Source organism: Neopelma chrysocephalum, unplaced genomic scaffold, assembly GCF_003984885.1.
Source record: "Neopelma chrysocephalum unplaced genomic scaffold, ASM398488v2 Primary Assembly neopelma1_25, whole genome shotgun sequence".
NCBI lineage: Eukaryota > Metazoa > Chordata > Aves > Passeriformes > Pipridae > Neopelma > Neopelma chrysocephalum.
Window position 1 is genome coordinate 16,802,468 of NW_020897694.1, and position 12,897 is coordinate 16,815,364.

The 12,897-nt window shown below is 36.3% G+C and overlaps 1 long non-coding RNA gene across 1 annotated transcript; it reads right to left on the bottom strand.

Moving 5' to 3' along the window:
• Positions 1-8,302: 8,302 nt before the first annotated feature.
• Positions 8,303-12,589, bottom strand: LOC113963775. Its single transcript, XR_003532946.1, has 3 exons — positions 12,435-12,589; positions 9,518-9,726; positions 8,303-8,698 (listed from the first exon to the last, which is right to left on the bottom strand). It is a non-coding gene; the product is annotated as an uncharacterized LOC113963775 (long non-coding RNA).
• Between the last annotated feature and the right edge of the window lie 308 nt (positions 12,590-12,897).

Genomic DNA, 12,897 nt, shown 5'->3' on the forward strand with positions numbered 1-12,897 from the left:
AAATTAGAATTTTCAAGAATGTTGTATTTTACTACTGCATTTCCTCCACACTTCTGTTGGTGCTGCTATTTAGATTCAGTGTGTGCCACATGTGGTAGCAGAGAAACAGTTTGCATTACTTTCAGAAGAAATAATTTTGCGAGGAGGTCAGCTTTGTTCTGAATGGGTTAATCAGAACTACCTGCTTTAGATTGATTTAAATCAGTAATGGATCTTCTCATAAAGCTGCTGTTACTAGATATTACACTGCTATCTTAGTCCTTTGATAGCCCTGATAAGAAGTGCTTACCACAGAGGATGCTCCTAAAGGACAGATATTGTTTCCTGTACCTCAGGGAGTAAAATGCCATACTGCTGGATCAGGAACTTTTACTAACAGCAAGTAAATTCAGGCCTTATCAAGTTACAGCACAAACTGCACTCATGTTTTATTATTCTCATTAGAGATTTAAGGACTAATTCCAGTTGTTAGCACTTAGCAGTTTAATGTTTTCCATAGATAAGAATTAAGATTCTTCTGGGGGATTTTTTTTTTGTTTGCTAAAGCTTGCAAAATATAATGTGGGGATGCACTTGCTTTGATGCAATACAACTGGATTTCTTAAATGTTTTTAACAGACAGTTTAAAACGTTTAAATAATAACTGAATTAACTGAATTTTTCAAATTAAAAATGTATTCCTTTTCAATCAAATAGGGGTTTTAAAGTTAAAAGAAAAACAGATTTTGCTTTGAAAAAAAATATGGTACTAATATTGTTAATGCTTCAGCTTTTTTATGCATTACTCATGCTTTCAAATAGATTCAGATTAACGAAGGTAAGATAAAAAATTTCAGCATATAGAAAATTATTAGTTAAACGAAGATATTACAAACCCTTCTTTACAAGCAATGAAGTCATTATATTTTTGAATCAGAAAAGGAGGAGATATGGATTAGCTATGTTCCTACTGAAATGACATATTCAGAGATAGCAAATCTTAAATTTTCCATCCATTAATTTCTCAAGAGATTCATGAAGACATGAAATTGAATTATGTGAGACAAATAATGATATATTTGTATTAGGTCCATGAAGGTAATGATGTCACAGGAATGACTCTCTGTTTTTCCATGATAAGGAGACTTAACATGAAACTGAAGCTGGGGTTTCATTACCTCAACTTTCTAAGTTTAACTTGGTTTGAAAAACTAAGATTTGGGATCTTGCAGGTGGATTTCAGAGTTGCACAGCACCACTAATCCCAGCCATAGTCACGGCACACGTCTGCTCACAAAACTGATCAGCTTTTGGAAATTAAGCACTGACTTGCCCATGGCTTGTCAGTATCCATGTCTCCCAGTCGTTCTCTAGGGTCATAGACATTGCAGATACTGCAAGCTTAGTTAGAAAGACCTTATATCTTAGGAAGCTGAGTTAGGGCAATTAAGTCTACTTATCTAAATAAGTAATATAATTTACTATAATCCTCCTGAATCCAATAATCATAATTTACAGTCCTTACATGCTATGAAATTTTGGTGTGTATACTTATATTTGTTGTATTCTGTTTGGATACATTTCTATTTGATTTCTTTTTATATTTTCTCTCTAACTCATTGGACATATCCTATTTGAAATGTTTTCTTTGGGTAATATTACTTCATAAAGGCAGATCCTGTAAGAGCATCACAGCTAATCAATAATAATTGTTGTTAGTAATTGATTAGCTATGACATTGCATTAGGAAGACATTTTTCATGGAGTAGCAATACCAGGAATAATAGGATAAATCCCACTGACTCAGAGACCTGTTTCCAGAAAAGCTTCTAAATAGGTGTATTTCAGTATTGTTTTCAGCTGGGCTATACAACAGCTAATTTCTTGGATAGTTTACTCTAACATGATGAAGTTTGCTATTGGTACACTTTGCTATCAGGCAAAATTGTTTTCCTCTGGTAGTTTCCTTTTGAAGTTTAAGGTTGTACATCTTGCAGTCATGGTATTGAGTGTAATCCACCCCCATATAAAAAATAAATTTATTATGAGGATTTCCCACTAGATGTCTTGGAAAACTTACATATAGCTGTTCTGTATCCAAAATGCTGTTCAGTAGATTTTCCAAAGCACCCAGGTAACAGCTGGCGCAGGCCATGTGCCAGCCTTGACAGCCCATATGCTCTCTTTAGTGCTGTAATTATCTCAACACAAAACTCTGATAACCCAGTCTACAGGGTCCAGTTTCACTAGGTTAAATTGACTCAGTGGCTTTGTTAGTAAGTTTCTTTGGCACAGTAAGAACTTCATCAAGACTTTAAGTATTGTGGCAGGCTTGGAAAACCAATATGACTGCTAGTTTCAAGACAGGTGTCTTATTAACCCTAAGAGATTGTAGGTTTCAGTTCATTATAGCGGCACCCAGCAGCACTGCTACAGTTAAAGGTCTGTCGTCTTTTCCATTATACGTCCTCTTTTTCCAGAAGACTTTCTGATTCCTTTGGTTTAACCTGCTTTGGGCTGTACTTTGACATAAGACTCCCCAGCCTAAAATTTTTCTTTTCAACAAAATTTGATCAAAAATTGATTTAGTTGTGGGGTTATTTTGTTTGATTTTTTTTGTTGTTTATTTTTTTGTTTGGTTGTTTTTTTAAAATTAGGATAAGAGGAATAAATAACACATTGCTTAGTTTTTATGCTGCTTCCAACTTGAGAAGATTATGGATATTTTCTTTGTAAAATAAACACTCTGGGTGTCATGGTTTTGTGCAAATTTCTTAAGTCAAAAAAGAACGTAAATAGAATCAATTAGGATCTACTGTATTCCACATTGTGAGCAGAAGGAAGAAAACTGAGTGAAGGTCAATACCACAACTGTTTTTTTCTTCAATTTCTCTGTAAAGACCAGAGGACAATATGTTCAGCTGGGAGAGTTTATCCAAAGATTCTCCTAATATCTTTGCAATGTCTAAGCCAAAATTCAGGGAAGAGGAAATAATAGACCTATGATTTTTGTCTGACTTGTGTGCTACTGTTATTGGTTCAATTCCTTTTGGACAGGTACTAGTGCCACTACTGGATGCTCGGATAGTCCCCTCCTAGTGGCTGATACATACAGGTCTCATCCAAAGCCAAAAGAAGTCAATGAATTCTTTCCACTAGGCTTTTAGTCTGCCATTTAGTGCAAGTGAATTAACTAGAGGTGGTCTCTGTGATTCAGACAGATGACGGGTAAGCGTGAAGGAAGCTAAACTATTGCCTGTGTAGGTCAAAAGCTACTTGTCTTGTGTATTCAGAACCCTTAATTGTTCTCCCATGGTGAAGGATCTTCTTACACTGGTGAGGTAAATAACACCTCACTGCTTGGTAGATGTCTGCAGTCCTCTGCTTGGGAATCTGACCTTTTTGATTAGTGCAGGGTGTACAGGACAACTTTTAAAGCTCTGTGAATTGTGTGCTACCAGTTGCTGAAATTAGATAGTTGCAGTTTGGAAGTAAGCAGACTCCAGCTTCACTCTGCTGGAAAAGAAACAAAAGGACTGTCGTTATCTAGCTGTCTTCCGCAGGTAGTCAGGCAACTAAAGTCATCATTTATATTTTGTCAGGAGTACTCACCAAATTTATTGACTTGCACATTATTCTCTGCAAATAACTTCTAGCTGCTCTCTTCATATTATAATTAAAACGGCAAGGACTTTAATAATTTATGAAATTTTAAACTACATACTGAATATAAATGTATCATTCAATGTGATAGAACGAATTAAATTCATCATTGTCAAATAAATGTATGAAAGATGAAATATCTCTCATCCCACATCATTATCCAATAAAAAGTCTGTTTTCCAAGACTGTAGTATAGCATATGGTTCATATCATCTTTAGTGCATTTCCAGCAGATGAAAGAATTTCAAAATACCTTTAAGAAGTACATTTTTCAAGGATTGCATGTTTAATAACACCTAGCTTAGACCTCAAAAATGTTAAATGTTAAAAATGTAAAATCTGACCACAAGGAAGCACTTGCTCTTCATTAGTACTGAGTGGTGTCACCTAACGTGCGAGTTGTGTACAGCATTTCTTTCATTACCTAATGAAGAGGTTTCTGACAGTCCCATGGCTTTTATGTACAAAAGAGATGGGCTGCTCTTCGCCTTTTGCTCTGCTGTCCCATTGAAACTATGTCCTAACACAGAATTTATGAAGCTGTTGGAAGTAGAGGACAGATTTGGCTTGAGAGGAACTCCAGCATTAGTGATGGAAAAGAGGACCTGGTACTGCAGCTCCCACACAGTCAAAGTGCTGTGACACTGAGCAAAACATCTGTCTCTAAGAGTAGTCTCCTCTGCCTTCTCTTGATTTTATGTGGTCATAAGATTTGGAAGTGACTCTAGAGATCATTCCATGAGGTCATGCTTTCTTCAGAAAGAATCAATATTGGGAATAAAATATTGTAAAATATCTCATTTGTCTCATGGAGCTGCCCTGAAAAAAAACTTCATCCAGCTTCTATTTGCCCTTCCACATTTTCACAAAAACAGCTGAAGACCAAACACAGGAAAACTCTTTCTAAAGACATGACTGATACCTATCCTTTTTGAAACTGTTATCCTGTCCTGAAACTTTTCCTTTCTCAACAACTTATATCCATATTTTTTCTTGGAATCAGTTTATTGTTCTGCATCTGATTCCCATAAACTCCTGTGAGTGCCTCCTGTCTTCTCGGTTTTCCCAGTGACTCCGGCAAATCATCTTGTCATTACAGATAAACAAGAGAGGAGTTTCATTCTTGAAAACTGAAGCAGCAGTTCTGGAGTCTTGTGCTCAGAAAGTGTATAAAGTGCCAATACCAGAGAGCTTCTCCCTATATCACCATCCTTTGGTGGGTGGGCAATTCTCTTGAGTAGATGGACTGTGACAGACTCATTTTTTTCAGTCAATTACTTATAGATTAAAGCTTTTGCATGCTGGACACTTATCTTTATAGAGGAGCTCATGCTGTATAGATCATTGAACAGTCATCAGATGGTGTATTTTGGACTTCTGTTTGAAACATCAAATTGCCAAAATGATTCTGCAGAGGGGGCTGGATCCAGTCTCAGTTCATTACAGATGTAGATTGTATTAAAATCACTGACCTACAATTTATTCTGAGTTGACAAATACTTAAATTAATGAAGCAATCACTGTCTTGAAAGACTCCAACAATATATTCTGAATTCAGAGTTAATATGCCAGCAGAAAGAAATTAACAAAATAGAATGTATTTAATGTTTCTCATTTGTGTTAGAGACATCACCCTCCTTTTTCACAACTAGTATAAATTAGATGCTTTTTCACAGTATGTATTATTTGTATAGCATTTGGCCATATATCAGGATGAAATACAGTTCTCTAATTAGCTTCTTCCACGTACTTACAGTTACCCCAGGCTGCTGATCACCCATATGAAAGCAAATGTGGCCCTGGTGATTGTTTGTACATGCAATTGGACAGCCATGGTAAAAATCTTTCTAAAGCTTTCTTGTGGCTCCCAACCACAGTGTGAGCAGTAATTGTCAGAGACAATTCACAAGAACAGGCAGTTTGCTTGTTTTGGTGAAGCACACATAGTGAAAAAAGACATTTTAGGCCTGATCATATCTTTCTAATAGCTTTATGATGGGTTTCCTTTATATGGAAGGATTTTATTAGGTCAGAAATACAATTTTCATGAAAATTCTCAAAATAAAAAAAGAGTGGAAGTAAAGTACATTTGCTAAACCTTACAATTCCTTTTCTCTTACTTCCTAGTATCGCTTCAAAGACTAGAAGGTGATGTTGTATTCCTTCGTGTGCTGTTTAAAGTCAGGAGCAGCAATATTTAGCACATGCTTGGGCAACCGTGTTTGAAATCCATGTTTCCTCTCTCTGGTGTTCTGATGTGCCTTTAGGGGATGCTTGCCTGTTTGTAGTTTGTTTTCTTTTGTTTAAGGTTTCAGCTACTGCATTGACTAATGATTATATAGCAGTAAACTCTCGTCCCTGCTAAATTCAGAGGTAATGCCTCAAAAGCATTTTTCCCCTGTGTGACATAAAACAATAAAAGAACTAGACAATCCCCTTTTGAGGAAGAATAATCCTTTGTTTAAAGAAAAAAAAAAACACAAGCATCTTCTTGATGCCAGAGGGTGTAAAATTCAAATCAAAGATTAAGCTAATTGATAAAAACAAAACAAATGTCTCACAGTATAATGCTCTTTAGGCAGACCTAACATTTTTTGCATTAACAAGTCTCCAATATTAATCACCTCTGCTGTTTGGTATTATGTTACAATTGGTTTTGAACTGTGCAATATCCATTCAATACAGAGGTAACATGGGACATACCGAATTTGAATTTCATCTCACTTGTAACTCTAAAGTAAATTTCTGTCCTTCAGTAATGTCACCTCAGTAGAGAACTGATGGGACCTTGGAATTCAGAGATGAAAATCAACTCATTGCTAATATAATTTACCTGTGTAGTTTCCTATATTTAATATAATAAATTATAAATCTATAATTTTAAGAGGATTTGGGAAAAAACCCTTACGTTTTCTCACTGAGGCATTAATTTCTACATTCAGCTAACCTATTGAAGATTTTAAAGAAAAATTCTAATTTTTCTGATTAGTCAGTCATTTAAAGAGAAAAAAAAAGAGAAAGAAAGAAGTTAACGTGCTGTTTAATTACATACTGCCAGGATCCTCTGAGCCTTTCTATAATGTGTGATAAATTCAGCACTGCCAATTTAGGTCTGTTGTTTGCCTAAAATATTAGCAAATAACTATGAATGAAAAGTTGGTTCAATTTGGAAGAAAACCTCACAGCTAAGAGGAGAAAGTGAAATGTGGTTAAACTACCATTTCAGCCACAGTCTGCAATTGTTGAATATGTTTGTGTTGAACATTTTTTTTTCATTAGTAGGAGTTTAAGAGCAATAATTATTCACAGCTTCCTTTTTATCTAAGTAATACCAGAGGTATCAGAGATCAGTTTTGTATTTAGCTTTCAGCAGACTTTTTTTTTTCTGTTTCTATTTTTTTCCTACTGCCTGTACTTCCAGGCTTGCAGTCAGTTACTAGCATAAAACTGAAGGGACATTTAGCCCCTGATACAAGTGCTATTGCTGACATGTCTAAATAAATATAGAGTAGTTATAGACTAGATATCCAGGATTGCAGTCTGTCACATCTTTCTTATTTAGCTTGGTTTGTGGAAGTGGCATCATGGCCACTCTGGTAAAAATGCACCCTAACAAAAGCTAGAGAGTTTCTGTTTGTAGGCTGCAGCCTAGTCTGCTGTTTTGCGATTGATTATGTCCTGAGTTGGCAATGAACACAAATACAATGACTGGGTTGAGTCTCATGATAATTTGAACCACTACGTAAGCCTAATCCAAAAGACAGACCAGAAACCAGTCAAAATTGGGCACCAAAAGCAGATATTCCCAGTTTGAGCATAATGTTTAGCCTTGTTCACAGCGAAACAAAATGAACTGCTTCAGACACAGGTGCAAAATTACAGCACTGCTATGGGCAAAAGCAGTGTGTGCAGCCTAAAACCATGCCTTCCCTGACTGCTTTCAGCATATAAACCCTGCCCTCAGTGGGAGCACCTGTGTCAGGACCAATGAGGAAAATAGATGCATGTTGCAAACACCCTCTGGTGTTTGTTACTCAGTATGAGCATCACCCAGATTGACCCAAACATGCAAGAATGACTGACCACAAAGTTACTTAAGAAGAATTGCCTTATGTCCATTAGCCTAATGTTTTGTGGGGAGACTGAAGTCTATAAAAATGTTCAAATTCATAGAAATTAGGCATCAAAGCTGCCACTATATTCTCTCTGCAACGAGTTTTTAACATTTTGGAGATTTGCAAAACCACTTACTCCACAAAGGTATAAAATATAGCACTTAATGGCAATGGTACATTTACTCAAGTGCATTAGATAGTTCTTCCTTCTCCTTCTCTTCCTGCTTGATTGGCAGCCAGAGATCCTGGATGCAGCACTATAGAAGATATTGTTTATAGCCAAAGCAGCAGGATCTGGCACCAGAGAGGACTCCACAGGCATTTGTATTGATGGTGCCTTTGCAGTTGCCTCTGGGTCTTTCATGTGGCTGGGCTGATGAAAGCTATCTGGGCAGTTATATGCTCTTGGAAACCATTTCTTTTTCCACTGACATTTTAAATGCTTGTGGTGATTAAGTGTTCGTGTGTAGAGAATTTTAAATCCTGCACCACAGTGAGTCACTGCAGAGGCCGCTGGCACATGGTGTACATCTATATTTCTCTTTTCTGCCTAAAATCCCTTTCCTGTATTGGTTCAAACATTTGTTTAACTTCATTTGGACATGTTTGTGGTGCAGCTCAGAGGAAAGAAATTTGAGGCTCTATGTACAGAGTGAGGTGAGGTGTTAGTCCTGGCTTTAGGTCCTCTTCCCTGAAACAGCTTGGGGGGCTCCATTCTGCACATCTCAAGATCCAGGAAGCTGGTTGCACATTTTGTAGCAGATAAGGAAAGTTGTGGATAGGCCCTGGGGTTTTTTTTCTCAGCCTCTGCCTGTATCTTGTTCCACAGAGAGCTGAGTAAGGGGAGAAAAGGGTAGTTCCTGGACCCACAATGGTGTTCCATTGGATAGTCCATCCAAACGGCTGGCAACACGCTGCTTCGTGGAGTTATTTGAGATTCTCTGCAGATTCAGGCATATGAATTGTCTTAGACAAAAAGCACAAGGGATTCACACATTTGGAAGAAAAAAAAAAAACAGATCCATAGCTCTGGGGGTCATTACTCTTCACAGCAGCAGGAGTTCCAGCCTGTGTTGTACCTTTGATCTCAATGAATGTATTCCTCTGCTTTAGTGTTAATATAGGTGTAAGTTTGTGTGGGATTGAAGAGTATAACTGTTGAATGAAATGGTCAGCAAGTAAAGCAATGTCATATAAACCAAATGTTTTGCTCTTCATTAGACAAAATTTTTTTCTTTGATTGTATTCTAAAAGATTAGTTCAATAATTTACATATTCTAGGACTGTTACAGAAGGAACGACCAAATCTCTACTCTACAGTTTTTTCTTCAGATAAATATTTAGCTGATGTACACTGGATTTCATAGTCATGTGAGTTGAACTTCAGAGCAATATTTAGCCATATTTTCAGTTTTTCCCCAAGCAGTATCAAAACTATCAGAGACTTCAAAAGTCTAGAGATTTTCTCACAGAAGTGTAAGTTTTGTTTTGAAAGTATTTTACAAATTTACATTTTAATGTTAACTCATGTATCACTAAAATTAATTATGTTTAATGTTATTATTTATCTTTTTTATTTTTTACGGTTAAAAAATATTTTTATAAAACATAAAATATGTGAGTTCCCAAATCCACAAATCAAACTTTTAAAGTGGATAACCTGAAATTTTTTTAAAAGTTAAGATCCTGTAGCAAAACTGAGGAAAAGGTTTAAGAAAAAAAAAAAAGAAAAAGAAAAAAGAGAGGGGAGTTCCACACACTTGTGAACAACTGTTCCTCCATTAAAATCACCATTAGGTGTTCAAGACAAATGTTTCACTGTATGTTGCAGACTTCCATTAGCTATGAATAAACCTGGAAAAAATCCTGGTTTGCTGTATGTGGTAGATGGATTATGGCAAGCGTCTTGAATTCTTCCTGTAGACCTGCTGCTATCCTTCCATTTCACTGGAAACCAAAGCTGCTTCGCCTCCATTACAAGGGATATAATGAAAGGAAAAGGAGAGCGAAATATTGGCAGACAAACACATTGAGAAGAAAATACAGGGAAATCATATTTAATTATATAAATATTCTCCATACAGAATCACATTTTTGCAGGTCTTTTTGAACTTCAGGATGAGCAGAATTAAATGCAATTAAATTGCATGCTGTATACTGATCTACAAAGGTAGGTTTGGAGACTTGCAAGGGACAGATTTCTTTTACAAATATAGTAGTCATTTAGCTTGCTGACATTTTGTTACGTTCCCTCACCATTATTCCTTTTTAGAAGTGATTCTTTTCAAACTGAGCAGCTTCTCCATCTCTTAAACATTATGATGACATTTAACAGCAACAAACCAACTAACAAATTATTTTTTGTTAGGTTTTATTGGGACCCTTTTGCAAATTCCACTGAATCATTAAATCTTCAATACGTTGGATCAGGTTTTTCTTGTTTCAATTTGAACAGGACTCCTGCTGACTTCAGTGGGGATTCTGTCTGAGAAAAGTCTCACACTTTGGCTTAATTACTTACTAAAACTCAATCAATACCTTATAAATTAGTCTGATACCAAAATATCAACAGTATGACTCCCATGAAAGAGTTGTAGGAGAGAAAAAGCTTGATGAAAAAAGTCTGGATTCATCAAGCTCTTCTGTGGAAGTATATTGGGCCCAGTGATATCTTGCTTTGAAAAACAGGAGACATTATTTAATTTTAAAAAATCAGTAAAGTCTATTTAGGTTTTATCTGAAATACAGTCTTTATGTTTTGTTTGTTTCCACACTTTGTTTCATCACGTGTTGCATTTTATATTTTACCATTAATTTCTATTGTATTGTATTATCTGAAGGTTTTTATATTTTATTTTCTGTTTTAATAATTCTTAAATAATATAAACTATATAAAGTTATTCTTTTGAAAACAAAAGCTCTCACAACTTGTATAATTTCCTACCTCTCACTGTGGAAATTCCTGGGAAAATCAAAGCAATGAAACTTTATTTTTAAGCTGCTAATTTTAAGTTTAGTTTAGTTTAAGGTAAGTTTAAACTTTTAAATTTAAAGTTCAGACTTTCAATCAGGTATATTTTTATCTTGGATATGATGTCAATCCACCTAGACAGTGTAATCTGTCAAAGAAGAGGAGAGACCCAGAAAAAGCACTAAGACTTCAGAGCATTTCTTCAGCTGTCTGAGACATAATAAATAGCTCTTCTTATTGATATACCCTTTTGACTTTGCCTTTGTTTTTCCTTTGGTAGTAACACAGTCTAACTCCAAAGAAACTTCCACCATCCACCCAAACTATGATTTCTTGATTTTAAGTGGAACCCTTCAACCTGAGGAAATTAGGGTGGTTTTTTTTTTCTGTACTACTGAATATTTTGTTGGTATAACTCCATTTAAAGGTGGTGGAGATCTGAAAATTGCTGTATGGTTTTACTAGTTTCTACTGAATTAAGTGTAAGAGCTTCTCCTTGCTTGCAAATATATGACAGGTGTGGCTTTTCATGCTTCATGCAGATTTGAACTGTCTTTGAAGTTCTGTGTTCCATCAAGTACAGTGATACTGAAATTCAGTTATATATACATCTATTCTATCTGCAGGAAGACAGTGATGCCTCAGAGATTTGGATCCAGACAGGACAGAGATGTGTCTAAGTATTGTGTCTATTAGGTAACTCATGTGCTCCTTTAACAAATATCTGACTTTTTTAAACTTCAAATTTTAGCATCAGATGTTCAAAACCTACCTAGAACTTGTCAAACTCTACTTTTGTGTAAGTCAATGGAGTTTGGTCAAAGATTGCATATAGCCTTAGTTTAAGTGCTTCCTACTGTCATAGAAAGTACAACTGTATTACAAGCTGTGTAATATGTATTGTGTGAGTACTTCTAGGGGAAATGTGTATTGAGTATACACAGTATGATAACTCTTTTCAATAAAAAATCAAAGAATTACAGAATGAAATAATGGCTGAGGTTGGAAGGGACCTCTGGAGGTCATATAGTCCAAACACCCTGCTCAAGTCTGGTGTCTGGGACCATGTCCAGAACAGTCCTTGAATATGTCCAAGGATGGAGATGGCTCCACAGCCTCTCTGGGCAACCTGTGCCAGTGCTCAGTTACACTTACAATAAAAAAATGTTTCCTAATGTTCAGAGGGAACCTTCTGTGTTTTAGTTTCTACCCATTGCCTCTGGCTCTGTCACTGGGCACCACTGAGAAGAATCTGGCTCCATCCTCTATGTACCCTCCCTTCAGGTATTTATACATATTGATAAGATCCCCCCCACTGAGTTTTTTCTTCTCCAGGCTGAACAGTCACAGCTCTCCCAGCCTGTCCTCATAGGCAAGATGCTCCACTTCCTTCATCATCCCTGTGGCTCCTCATTGAACCCTCTCCAGTGTGTCCATGTCTGTCCTCTACAGAGGAACCCAAAACTGACCACAGCACTCAGGCATGGTCCCACCAGTGCCGAATAAAGGGGAAGGACCTGCTGGTACCACTTTTTCTAATGCAGTTAAGGATACAATTTACCTTTGCAGCAGGTACACGTTGCTGGCTCATATTCAACTTGGTGTCTAGGAGGAACTCCAGGTCATTTGTTTGCCAAGCAGCTTTCCAACAGCTATGTCTAATGTGGTATAGATAGATAGTTAATAACTTTTTTTGGTGGAAATACATTGTTTCCTAAGACACACTGTATCATAAAATATTGCCCTTGTAGTTTATTCTTAGTGAGTTCCTCATAAGATTAGAGTTAAGGACATTCTTGTTTCTGTCACTTGAAGTTTTGAAGATGTTACTCAGCTGTGGTGCAGTTCAATTCTTCTGTTCTTTCATATGAAGGGAATAATATGAAAAAAAGGGAGTCACTTCAAAATCCTAAAAAGAAAAAAAACCTGTCACACTGGTACATTATAGAAAGCTCAGGTATCATTACAGCTGATATGGTTAAACATGCTATCATTGGTCTATAGTCAACTAGGCTCCTGTTACAGACACGTTATTTCAAAGCAGTCCACTTCCAATGTACATGCAAGGCACTATCCAGATCTACTTTAGAAAGTTCATCTTTTATTAGTCATGACTAGTGAGCCATTTTATTTCAGCATTACAAAGAGCATTTCTGATCATGATTTCAT